This window comes from Xyrauchen texanus, chromosome 37 (assembly GCF_025860055.1).
Source record: "Xyrauchen texanus isolate HMW12.3.18 chromosome 37, RBS_HiC_50CHRs, whole genome shotgun sequence".
Lineage (NCBI taxonomy): Eukaryota > Metazoa > Chordata > Actinopteri > Cypriniformes > Catostomidae > Xyrauchen > Xyrauchen texanus.
The window spans coordinates 20,453,824-20,467,597 of NC_068312.1; the positions used below are offsets into that span (position 1 = coordinate 20,453,824).

The 13,774-nt window shown below is 39.7% G+C and overlaps 1 protein-coding gene across 2 annotated transcripts in view; it reads right to left on the minus strand.

Moving 5' to 3' along the window:
- The window catches only part of LOC127630454 (glutamate receptor ionotropic, delta-2-like), a 560,225-nt gene that overhangs the window by 125,646 nt on the left and 420,805 nt on the right, over positions 1–13,774 (minus strand). The window lies entirely within an intron of this gene.

Sequence of the window (13,774 nt, forward strand, 5' to 3'; positions counted from 1 at the left end):
ATGAACTGGAGAGAAACTGAGAGGACCCCTGACAGTCATAAATGTATTAAATGCAAAAGCCATTTTATTTGTCTAGTGTTTCATGCTACAAATACTCTAGGACCTATTTAAAATGAGGGAAATGGTCTGCAAATCCCATACAATTTGTATAATGAGAGTTGATGTTGTTATGGCCCGGGGTGTTAGTACTGTTTTGTCCACCAGATGGCATTGTCTCTTTTCCAGGGTGGACTCTAAGAACTGGCGCAATGAGTTTCCTGATGAGTCCTGGTTTGAGAGGCTTATAAAAATAACATTTTCCCCAGTGTGGTTGCCTCTCCTTTCACCAGCACGTGGATCTGCTTTTTGTGTTCTTTTTGGATTTATTGTATTTTTGTTTTTATGATTAATAAATATATATATATATATAATATATATATATATATATATATATATATATTACATATACACTCACCTAAAGGATTATTAGGAACACCTGTTCAATTTCTCATTAATGCAATTATCTAATCAACCAATCACATGGCAGTTGCTTCATTGCATTTAGGGGTGTGGTCCTGGTCAAGACAATCTCCTGAACTCCAAACTGAATGTCAGAATGGGAAAGAAAGGTTATTTAAGCAATTTTGAGCATGGCATGGTTGTTGGTGCCAGACGGGCCGGTCTGAGTATTTCACAATCTGCTCAGTTACTGTGATTTTCACGCACAACCATTTCTAGGGTTTACAAAGAATGGTGTGAAAAGGGAAAACATCCAGTATGCGGCAGTCCTGTGGGCGAAAATGCCTTGTTGATGCTAGAGGTCAGAGGAGAATGGACCGACTGACTCAAGCTGATAGAAGAGCAACTTTGCCTGAAATAACCACTCGTTACAACCGAGGTATGCAGCAAAGCATTTGTGAAGCCACAACACGCACAACCTTGAGGCGGATGGGCTACAACAGCAGAAGACCCCACCGGGTACCACTCATCTCCACTACAAATAGGAAAAAGAGGCTACAATTTGCAAGAGCTCACCAAAATTGGACAGTTGAAGACTGGAAAAATGTTGCCTGGTCTGATGAGTCTCGATTTCTGTTGAGACATTCAGATGGTAGAGTCAGAATTTGGCGTAAACAGAATGAGAACATGGATCCATCATGCGTGGTGGTGGTGTAATGGTGTGGGGGATGTTTTCTTGGCACACTTTAGGCCCCTTAGTGCCAATTGGGCATCGTTTAACTGCCACGGCCTACCTGAGCATTGTTTCTGACCATGTCCATCCCTTTATGGCCACCATGTACCCATCCTCCGATGGCTACTTCCAGCAGGATAATGCACCATGTCACAAAGCTCGAATCATTTCAAATTGGTTTCTTGAACATGACAATGAGTTCACTGTACTAAAATGGCCCCCACAGTCACCAGATCTCAACCCAATAGAGCATCTTTGGGATGTGGTGGAACGGGAGCTTCGTGCCCTGGATGTGCATCCCACAAATCTCCATCAACTGCAAGATGCTATCCTATCAATATGGGCCAACATTTCTAAAGAATGCGTTCAGCACCTTGTTGAATCTATGACATGTAAAATTAAGGCAGTTCTGAAGGCGAAAGGGGGTCAAACACAGTATCAGTAAGGTGTTCCTAATAATCCTTTAGGTGAGTGTATATATATATATATATATATATATATATATATGTATATATATATATATATATATATATATATATATATATATATATATATGTTATCCACATGTGGCCTCCCTTCATGTTACTCTGCCTTGAGCCAGGTGGTTTGTAACAATATACTGTATCTTGGTAGTAAAAAAGCAAATAAGGGCACAATTTCCTAAAATAACATATATAATGAATAAGGGATTACATTTTGGTTTGTTTCTCACCCAAAACCAGTGATATTGCTTTTGAAGACATTGATTAAACTACTCGAGTCCTATGGATAAACTTGATGCTGTATTTATGACCTTTATGGTGCTTGAAGATTTTGGACCCCATTGACTTAGATAATATAGACAAAGACACATCATACATCCTTAAAAATATATTAATTTGTGTTCCGCAGAAGAAAGTTGGTCATACGAGTTTGAGATGGCATTCGGGTGAATAAATGATGCAAGAATGATCTTTTTTTTTTTTTTTAGAAACTGTTATTTTAACATAGTAGTAACTGTAAGCTATTAACAGTATTCACGACTAACATTCTCACTGTAACTGCAAATGCTGAGTAAGAGTGGTGATAGAATAGATTCTCCAGAGATGTGCACAGTTGATTTCAAAGGTTTCAGATCGGTTCTAAGTTTTTAGAAATGTTAAGTTTTAAGGCAAGATATTCTGAAGTAAAAACTTCAGATTTAATAGAAAAGAAGAGAATAGACTGCACCAACAATTTTCTCTCAGTTCTATATTAAGATTCACATTTATCAAAACATTACTTAACTTGATGGTACTCGTCAGTCATACAGTATTCATAGAGAGTTCTGACTGACTCTTACGATCCCTAAAGCTCAGTTAGGGATTTAAGGTTTTACTGCTCACATCAAAGAAATTGTCTTTAAGTGAAGGATTTTCTGTGCTTTTAAATGAAAAATGCATAACTTGTTTTAAGCTGATCTTCCAAGCATCAGCTATACCTATGGCTGAAGAAATTTAAGTGAAGTTCTACAGCAATAAGACCGGTCAACATTTGAACATTCGTATCGGTTAGTCTTTCTTCACGGATAAAGATGAGCACTGTCTACATGGTTCCAGAAAACCTGCTCCGCAGACTACTGTGGAGGTGGATATGATGTGATATGATTGGATTTAGTTTGAGCCTTGGGCTCACCAGTGTCCCTTAAAAGTTCTACAAACATTGTCAAACACTGCCAAACTGGCTCTGGATAATTTCTGAAGGTCACATAGACACAATTCATTTTTGGTATGTGGAGGAAGTTTAGAGAAGGACTCTATGTAAGCCAGGGGTGTCAAACTCAGTTCCTGGAGGGCCACAGTCCAGCAGAGTTTAGCTTCAACCCTAATTAAACACACCTGAAGCAGCTAATCAAGGTCTTCAGGAGTGCTTGAAGATTACAAGGAGGCATTTTGGAGCAGGGCTGGAACTAAACTCTGCAGGGCTGTGGCCCTCCAGGAACGGAGTTTGATACTCCTGATGTAAGCTGTGGCAATGTCCTTGGGAGAGCAAGCAAGTTCCCAATAATGGATAGATCTCCAGAGGCTTATATATCTACAATGCAGTTAACTGTATTTGTATTAAATAACCATTCACCCCAAAACAGTAGTGTGCAGTCAGCCCCTTCAAAGGGGTGACATACTGTAAATTGTAACAGAAAAGTTATTATAAACTTAAAAAAACGACTTATTATTACTGTAGATTACCTTAAATATCTTTGCATTGTTTCTGATGTTTGACATAAGCGATGTGTAAGCAATCCACGACAACCAATCAAATCTGCTCATTATCGCACTGTACCTCTAGGTTACTGCATTCCCCTTCACAGGATATTTTGAAGAGTTTTGTAATGAATTTGTTTATCATATTGACAAAAAGTCTAAGGAATTTAGGGGGGGATAAGCCAAACAAGCTGAGTGGTTACTAAAAATGGTTTGCTCACTGATTATTAAAGTCATTTTGATACGGACGTGCCAAAAGTGGTGATGTCCCAAGTTTTTTTACTTCGTAATAAGTCTGTTTATTTTCCCCTGTTTGACCCATTCATGTCTATTTGTGGACAAGATATGGGAATTATTCCACTTCATAAATTATGTATAAAGTATTTGATCTCATATTTCATAATATTTGTTCTGTTTCATTTTTGTAATGTAAATTAATTTCTCTTCAGAATTAGCTCCACAGAGTGAACATGCCTGGCTTCTTTATATGAAGTCAGCAAGAGTTTTGATAAAACATTCAATTATAGCTGACATTTCTTGAACTTCTTAGATCCATGTTTATCTGTACTATAAGATTTCTAAACTCGGCTCACAAAGGGCACAGGTGTAAAACAAATTCTTGAACAGTTGGAGGAACTGAACTCAGCAAAAAGCTTTCACAGGCCTGACCATCATGTAACCGGCCCACTTACATCTCTCTCCAGAGCCTCGGACAGTTCCGCTTGCATACCACCTTTATCCAATACTACCTTTGCGTGGCGCCGGCAGCCTACTGAAAATAATAGCCCCTCGTTTATTTTTCATATTCTCTTAAACAAATCCCTATTGATGACTGAAGTGTATCTGGGAATATGTCAGGCAGATTTATCACGGAAGGGGCATTATTGACTGCATGCAGCCTGCACATTAAGCCACCGCTTTCTAATCCTCAACAGACCCCCCTCACTCAATAAGCTATTAGAGGAAGTGAGGATATGCATGCCAACTTGTTCTATAGCCAAAAGGTGCCATCTATCAGACCTCCCTCTGAAGGGCCAATATGAGACCCCAACCAGAATCTCCCAGCCTAATTGGCCATCAACACGGTCCACCTAATATATATATATATATATATATATATATATATATCTTTTTTTTAATCTATGTTGAGATGTAGCCTTGTTCTTATTGAGCTGGCCCAGAAGGGGTACACACCCCTTTTCTACCAATGTTGTATTGATTCCCCTATCATTACATGGCCATCCCTTCCACCCAAATATACATTCAGCGATTAAAATTCACACAGATCTTGTGAACAACCTCTTGTACTGCTACTACGTAAATCAATAGTAAGCATGAAACAACACAAGCTGAGTGCCCCAGTGATGCATGTGCCTAACAACAGTTGCTAGGACCAGCAAAACGTAACTTTTGACCTGTATTTTAAATATCACTCTGCTGCAAAATTCAACTCATTTTAAAGCATTGCATTACCAATGGCTAAATATAAAAATAATTGACAATTATTTCATCATTTACTTATTGCTTTAGCCAACTGTTTAAATTTTGTTAAACAGAGAGTTTATATATATATATATATATATATATATATATATATATATATATATATATATATATATATATATATATATACACAGTATCTCACTAAAGTGAGTATACCCCTCACATTTTTGTAAATATTTGATTTTATCTTTTCATGTGACAACACTGAAGAAATTACACTTTGCTACAATTTAAAGTAGTGAGTGTACAGCTTGTATAACAGTGTACATTTGCTGTCCCCTCAAATTAACTCAACACACAGCCATTAATGTCTAAACCACTGGCAACAAAAGTGAGTACACCCCTAAGTGAAAATGTCCAAAGTGGGCCCAAAATGTCAATATTTTGTGTGGCCACCATTATTTTCCAGCACTGCTTTAACCCTCTTGGGCATGGAGATTACCAGAGCTTCACAGGTTGCCACTGGAGTCCTCTTCTATTCCTCCATGACGACATCACGGAGCTGGTGGATGTTAGAGACCTTGTGCTCATCCACCTTCCGTTTGAGGATGCCCCACAGTTGCTCAATAGGGTTTAGGTCTGGAGATATGCTTGCCCAGTCCATCACCTTCACCCACAGCTTCTTTAGCAAGGCAGTGTTTGTCTTGGAGGTGTGTTTGGGGTTGTTATCATATTGGAATACTGCCCTGCGGCCCAGTCTCCGAAGAGAGGGGATCATGCTCTGCTTCAGTATGTCACAGTACATGTTGGTATTCATTGTTCCCTCAATGAACTGTAGCTCCGCAGTGCCAGCAGCACTCATGCAGCCCCAGACCATGACACTCCCACCACCATGCTTGACTGTAGGCAAGACACACTTTGTCTTTGTACTCCTCACCTGGTTTTTGCCACACACGCTTGACACCATCTGAACCAAATTAGTTTATCTTGGTCTCATCAGACCACAGGACATGGTTCCAGTAATCCATGTCCTTAGTCTGCTTGTCTTCAGCAAACTGTTTGCGGGCTTTCTTGTGCATCATCTTTAGAAGAGGTGCAGTGTGCAGCATATGTTCTGAGAACTGACAGGTTGACCCCCACCCCTTCAACCGCTGCAGCAATGCTGGCAGCACTCATACGTCTATTTCCCAAAGACAACCTCTGGATATGACGCTGAGGACATGCACTCAACTTCTTTGGTCGACCATGGCGAGGCCTGTTCTGAGTGGAACCTGTCCTGTTAAACTGCTGTATGGTCTTGGCCACCATGCTGCAGCTCAGTGTCAGGGTCTTGGTAATCTTCTTATAGCCTAGGGCATCTTTATGTAGGGCAACAATTCTTTTTTCAGATCCTCAGAGAGTTCTTTACCATGACCTGCCATGTTGAACTTCCAGTGACCAGTTTGAGGGAGTGTGAGAGCGATGACACCAAATTTAACACACCTGCTCCCCATTCACACCTGAGACCTTGTAACACTAACGAGTCACATGACATCGTGGAGGGAAAATGGCTAATTGGGCCCAATTTGGAGATTTTCACTTAGGAGTGTACTCACTTTTGTTGCCAGTGGTTTAGACATTAATGGTGTGTTGAGTTATTTTGAGGGGACAGCAAATTTACACTGTTATACAAGCTGTACACATTTTTTACACAATACAAATATTTACAAAAATGCGAGGAGTGTACTCACTTTTGTGAGATACTGTATATATATATATATATATATATATATATATATATATATATATATATATATATATATATATCTATAAAATGTCTGAAGCACCATTAATTTTTCAAAGAAAGTAATACTCTATTCATGCACTGTATTCCGGATCATCCAAGGATGTGTGATGTGAGTGAATGATCATTCCTCACATACGCCGTGACACTCAAATTAGTTTTTATCAAATTACATCAAACATTTAAACAACTTTGACATCAGTGGTGTGTGGCAAAGGCACTTTTAAAATTCTTAAAATTCAAAAAGATGGCTCAGCCGTAATAGCACATCAGTTCAAAGGTGTTTATTGAAAAGTGCAAGGTAATCCCAAAAGTGCAAAAACAGAGTAAAACTTATCACATTTTGTCACAAAATTACAGTATTTACAAAAAATAGAGATGGGAGTAATAGCAATTGATTGAGGTTCTTCCACAACAGGGTTCAGAACAATGACTTACTACAAAAGACAGTGGGATGCCTTTTAAAGCTGAGTCTCTGCACTCAGCACATACCACAATTATATACATATACATTATATACATAATGATTCACCACGCAACATCTATAAACACTCATCAACGTCATGTAATATACATAAAATAATAATATAAACAATTCTATAATAACTCCATACAGCATGTATTATAACTCTATAAAACACATAAAGGGGTCATGACAAATTTTCTTTTTTTATATATATTTTTTAAATTTAATTATCTTCCCTGATGTCCACTTATAATGTTAATCAAGTGTTTTTTAACCAAAACAGTCATAATTTAATAATATATGACAATTTTCCACCCTGTCTCTGGCCCTCTGTCTGAAACGCTCGGTTTAAAGCTCTCTGGCCCTTAAAACTTCAATGTAAATGCCCACTGTTATGAATGGCTAACATCGTACAGCCCCTCCAATTCAGCCATATTTGAAACTCAATCAGAAAAAAAATGAACAGCAAACTCTACAACATTATAAAATTAATTTTCAACTTCAACCGGCCAAAGCAGAGATGCTGGTCTTCACATCTCACATCTTCTGTGTTTGTTTACACACAAAACGGCATTTGTTTCTCCCATTCAGTGGCAGCAGCAGAACAAGATGCATTTTTAAAATTGTGCTTGTACTGCTCTTAAAATGTTGTGCACATTGCCGGAAACGCAACGAAACAATCAAAGACATCCATCTAGTGCATGTTTATAAAAGACTACCATTTAAAAATATTACATATGGGTGCAAAAATGGCCAGGACAACTTCAAAACAACAAGAAACAGCACAGCTGATTTAAAAGTGGCGCGATATACATGATAACGATCAAAGCCATTTGTCTACAGGTAGTGCATGTTTATGTAGAAAAACAATTACATCCAGATAGGCACATGAAGGTGTCCTGTGTACGTTTTTTTGTGATGTCACAAGTTCCACAAATTCCAAACGGCCTATTTCTGGAGCTTGGTTTAAATAAATGCTCTTTTTCTATTAAGGAGGAAGTTTTGAGTTCTGAAACTTAAAAGAGTTTCCACAAGTTTTAATAAACGGAATACATTATTGTGACTGTAAATGTATCTGCCTGTTACATGTTTTATATTGTTGAAAAGTGGTTATGTATAGGTTTAGGGATCTAAAATATCGAAATGATAGTAAAATATACCTAAACTCACATATTTCAAAGTATAATGAAACATATTGCGGTAAAAACGGGATAATATCCAAAGATTGCAGATCCAATGATTGAATCACCCGAACCGAGATGAGAACAGAAAGACTGTGACATTGCCATGGTGCAGGCAAAAAGTCACTATGATGATGCCAGCATATGTAGTTTCAGATGCTGGTATGCTGGTGTCTCTACCAGGCTTAACTAACAAGTCTCCCACGATCCACCAACTTCATCAGAAAGACCATGCTGGGTGAACAGCATTTTATTTTAGTAGGTGAACAACATGGCTATGGCGATCAACCAGCAAATCTAGCACCAATCAAGCATAAACCAGCATACAAATACACTCTAGTCTAGAAAGTTCTCAGCAGGGTAGATATTTGTAGAGCTCTGTTAATACATGAATCACTCTCAAGCATGCAGCCATGATCTGTTGGTGTGTAAATCAAGAACAGGTGTCATGATGGACTGAGACTGCATGGTTTCCTGGCTGATGTGTGTTCTCTCAGTCAGTGCTTGTGTTTGGAACAGCACCAGGTTTTCTCAGACTGGTGAAGAACTGTCAGAGCTGGCACGCCATGTATACCGACACTCCTGCCACTGGGGAAGCTGGGAGCAGCAGGGAGTCTAAAGGGGTCACACACTGGACGCGTCTGGTGTACGACACGGTGTGTTCTAAAATTTGAAACATTTGGTTTCAATGAAGGTACACACCACTGCTGGCACTTGCAGTCCTTTGGTGGTGCCCACCTACAACACCGGAGGCTGCTCAAATATCTGCCACATTAAAAAAAAGCGTAACTCAAATATTTTCCATTAAATTTGACCCACATCATTATCAATGGACATATATTATTTACTCTATACTTATTCAATCTTTAAAAGGGGAAAACTTTGCTAACTTTTGCATGCACTCTCTGCCACGTGAACCGCATCAACGTGCCCTATGTTTGATACCTAGCCGCGACACGATGTGGCACTTCTCGTCCGGTGTATGACCACCTTAAGTTGCAGGGAGCCGGAGAGCAGCATAAAGCCCGCAGTAACACCTAACGGAGCTCTCCATCAGCCACTGGCAGGGAGCATACGCCTTTCCCCATGGAACTTCATTGGCACAAGAAAGATGAAACACTTTCTTGACTCTTTTCACTCAGTTTTAGATTTCAAGATTTATCCTAATTTTTTATGTTGTTTGAACTAGAAATTACAATTTCGAACTCAAACACATTAAAGCCCCAATGAGTCACTGTGGAAAAGCAGTAAATCAATAACCGTCTGTAACCACCGTGAGCTGCAAATAATAGTCATGATATTATACAGGAGTCTTTGAGCATAGCCCAGCTTTTCAGTAACATATGTTGCGTTTTGAATACTGGTACCTACATGCAAACACAGGGCTGAATTACAGAAACATCCTAACAATAAAATTATATCTTATCTTTCCAAGCAGATTTCAATTAGGATGTCATATAGAACATTGAACTTGTAAGATCTTAACTTACGACTTCAGATAGAAAAATTCAACAAAAATGTTGTTGTCGAAAAGTCGTTTGATATCATTTAACGTAAAATTAGGTAATGTGAAATGATGAACGATGATGCACGAGAGGAGCACTTCAGCTCGTGGCTGATTGAGAAAACACAGCTCACAGTCCAGACGCATACTAAACTTTCCAAAAAGCCTAAGGTGATGTAGATCGCAATGTATGAGGTAATTATATAGAAATATAACACATTTCGGTACAGAAGCAAAATTGTTGTGGAATAAAGTGGAGTGGTTCCACTGAAGCAAAACGTTCATATCAGAACGTCTTTAAAAGAAAAACGCAGGCATTATATCTTATGTAGCATCTGTTATAATTGTATATACACACAATCGTGGATATGTGACAGAATTTTTTTTAACTCCCCGAGTGTGCGAAGTGAATTCTCGTGTAAAAGTTCTACCTGTCAATCAACCGTGCGGCTTTAAAGTGCATTCACATGGAAAGACCTCACAGATCTTCAGTATGTCTGATATCAACATGCAAGCAGTGAAACAGATGATAAGGAAGAAGCCTATATCTGAAGCTGAATAACACAGGTTGCATAGTCCACTAAAATACTGCACTAGACATCATCATTACGGAAGAGAAGTGACGAGAATAGTAAGTTATAGATGGATCGAAATCAAGTGAACAAAAAGGTGAAAGAGCCTTTTTTTAATGGGTCTTAGCCCATTATACACTTCAGAAAAAAATAAATAAAAATTATTAGATTTTTATGGGGCTTGTTTTCCAATCCAAATTTCTAAAACAATATACATTTAGTTAAGGAACCATACACTACAATATTTGTTTTTTTTTTCAGAGAATGTTGATGTGGTGATGGCCGAGTGAAGAGGGGTAAGGATTGACACCTCAGAGAAATCACCTGTAACAGCTTTTTTGTGTTGCATTGAGAGCTGGAGGGGGAAAAAAGGGCAGTCCAAACTGCTGGAGGAGAGGGAGAGAGACACATGAAGCTGATTGCATGTGCTTATGTTAGCTGAAAACAACCTATTTGTGTAGACTGAAAAGTGTGCAAAATAAAGACTTGTGTTGAACATTTACCCAGACCTTGATTACTTCTTAAAAAGAAAGCTAGAGACCTGTTACAGAGGTGGCAAAATCCGGGATTTTGGAGGAAGATACGAGGAGTCCTTGTCCTTCGCCGATCTGATCAAGACCCTCACCATCATCCACCAAATGCAACATCAGGCTCTGCTTGAGCTGTGCCAGGAACAGGAGCAGCGATTCCAGGCCATCCTTCAAGCTCAAGCAGAGGACTTGCAGGTGCTACAGAGCTTGATACCCCAGAAAATTTCCACCGATGCGACCTCGGCAGTGGCTGCTGGCAGCAGAACGCAATGCCATGGCAATAGTTGACCTGGTGGTACTGGTGCATCTGATCAACCGACTGCCAAAAGGGATGGCGGAATGTGTCGAGTGCCACCGACAGGTGTCACTGGATGAGGCCATGCAGCTGACTGAGGACCATGTGGCGGTGTATTCAAGGGCCGGCGAGCCCTTTTCTTCTCTCTCTCTCTACCTCTCTCTGTCCTTCCCCTCATCCTGTTCCTATTCCCCAGAAATGGGGAATTCCAACCCTGAAACCAGTTCCCCGGTCCCGTGGAAAATTAAACCAGCCAATTTTCCCTAACCCACTCTGCTCTCCCCCACAGGCAGGTGATTCCTCTGCCTCGGATGTGGGCGAGATATTTGGGCCGGTCTAATGGAGCTGCAGGGAACCTGGGCATTTCCAGGAACGATGCCCCGTAATGGAGATGGAGACATTGGTCCGGATCCCCGATGCACCACAGGCGGCACCCGATCGAACAGAAGCATACCGTATACCTGTGAGCATTAAGGGGGGTACATACCAAGCCTTGGTGAATTCAGGTAGTAATCAAACCTCCATACACCAAAGCTTGGTTTAATCCGAGGCTTTGGATACAAGCCGGCGGGTTAAGGTGTGTGCATGGGGATATACAGAATTATCCTTTAGTGAAGGACATTATTCAATATCGAGGACAAATTTATTGTATCGAGGCTGCGGTTTGTCCCTGGCTCTCCCATTCATTAATATTTGGTACGAATTGGCCAGCATTTACTACTTTATTAAGGGTAATGTGTGTGGATGGGTCCTGCAACAAATCGTATAGGTGTGTGGAGTGAGATTCACTGGCTGGGGAGGTGGTGCCAGGGCTGTCTACGTCAGCTCCACGCCTGGAGGACATAAGGAAGGGGAAGTCTCTACTTCCCCAGCCCTTAGATGATTCCCTGCAGGTAGGTGAGATGAGACCCTTAGGCACGCCTTTGACCAAGTGAAAAGACCAAGTGAAAAGAAGTGACAGACATTGCACTAACATATCAGTATTTTTCAGTTATCAAGGATTGGTTGTATCGAGTGACGCAGGACACTGTGATATACAAAGGAGGAAACAATCCAATTGTTGGTACAGAACAGCCATCGGGGAATGTTATACCAGATGGCTCATTATAATCCGAGGGTGGGTTACTTAGGGCAGGAAAAGATACTAAACTGTCTAATGGGATGTTCACAGGTGGTGTGCAGCATTTTGTGAATGTCAGCTGGTGAATCAGCTGGCCACATCAAGAGCGCCATTGCGCCCCTTCCGTTAATTGAGGTCCCCTTCAAAAGAAATGGTATAGAACTCGTTGGCCCATTAGAGCGGACGGCACACAGGCATTGCTTTTTGTTGGTTCTGGTGGATTACGCAATGTGATATCCGGAAGCAGTGCTTCTGCGCAACATTTCAGAATAATCTCCTGATTGGGGATTACGAAAGAAATACGTGAACTAACAACTGTTTTGTGTAGCAGTGATAGCTAGAGGGGGTTAAAAGGGCAGTCCAAACCACCGGAGGAGAGGGAGAGAGAAACACACGAAGCTGACTGAGTATGCTTATGTTGAGCTGAAAAACAACCTGTTTGTGTAGACTGAAAAGTATGCAATGTAAAGACTTGTGTTGAACATTTACCCAGCCCTCGCTTCCTCCTTAAGAAAAATGCTAGAGACCTGCCACCGTTGAATATAATAATTTATATTGAAATATCTAAAAATCCTTAAAAAAAGCTACATTTACCTGAGAAGCAACAAATAAGATACTGTATTTAGACTTGCTTTCAGATAATATATCTTGAATATAAGTTTATTTTGTCTTCACTGCACTGGCAGAACTATAACCAAGTGAAAAAAAAGCACTAATACAAAATAAACATACATGTATAATCAAGATACATTTATTAGAAAGCAAGACTAAATATCTTATACATATATATATATATCATGTATAAAAGATGTTAAGCTATTTTAAATGGAAACAAGACAAAAACACTTGATACCAATAGGTTTTTTTACAGTGAATGTTTTACTGAATTAAACTAAGTTTAAGTTTTTTCCCTGTAATTCAGTGAAGGTCATTTTGAGGTATTTTTAACTAATGATTTTGTCATTTTTATTATTAGTAAGTATGTTTAATACAACCTTTTAACTTGAGGCACAAGCTAAACTGCTAAAATGTACCCTTCTTGCACAAATTCTTCCTGTCCTATCAAATACAGTATCCGTAGTTTGCCTACATATGCTTGTGCATTTATTTAGCTCTAGTCCCCTACCTCCTCCTTCCACTAGGGGGAGTGCGTTAACGTGGCAGTATCTGCCGTCATGATCGATTTAATTATCGATTTAGTTAGTGATTGTGAACTTAAGGTATTCACAGAGCATTCTGTCAGGCCGAGAAATGACAGAATAAAGGAAAAAGATGGGGAGACCGAGAGAAAAAAAAGAGAAGTAGCAGCATCACCTCTTTTTTCTCTGGATGACTTCAAAGCAGGGATATGAAGAATTTATACCTCTGAATCATTAAAGAACTCCGGGGACTTACTCAAATCAGGGCTGGAGGCGAGATAGCAAAACTAAAATCTCAATATAATCCAGCTCCCCTGGTCGGCGTTCATGGCACCCCAAAATTCACTCGTA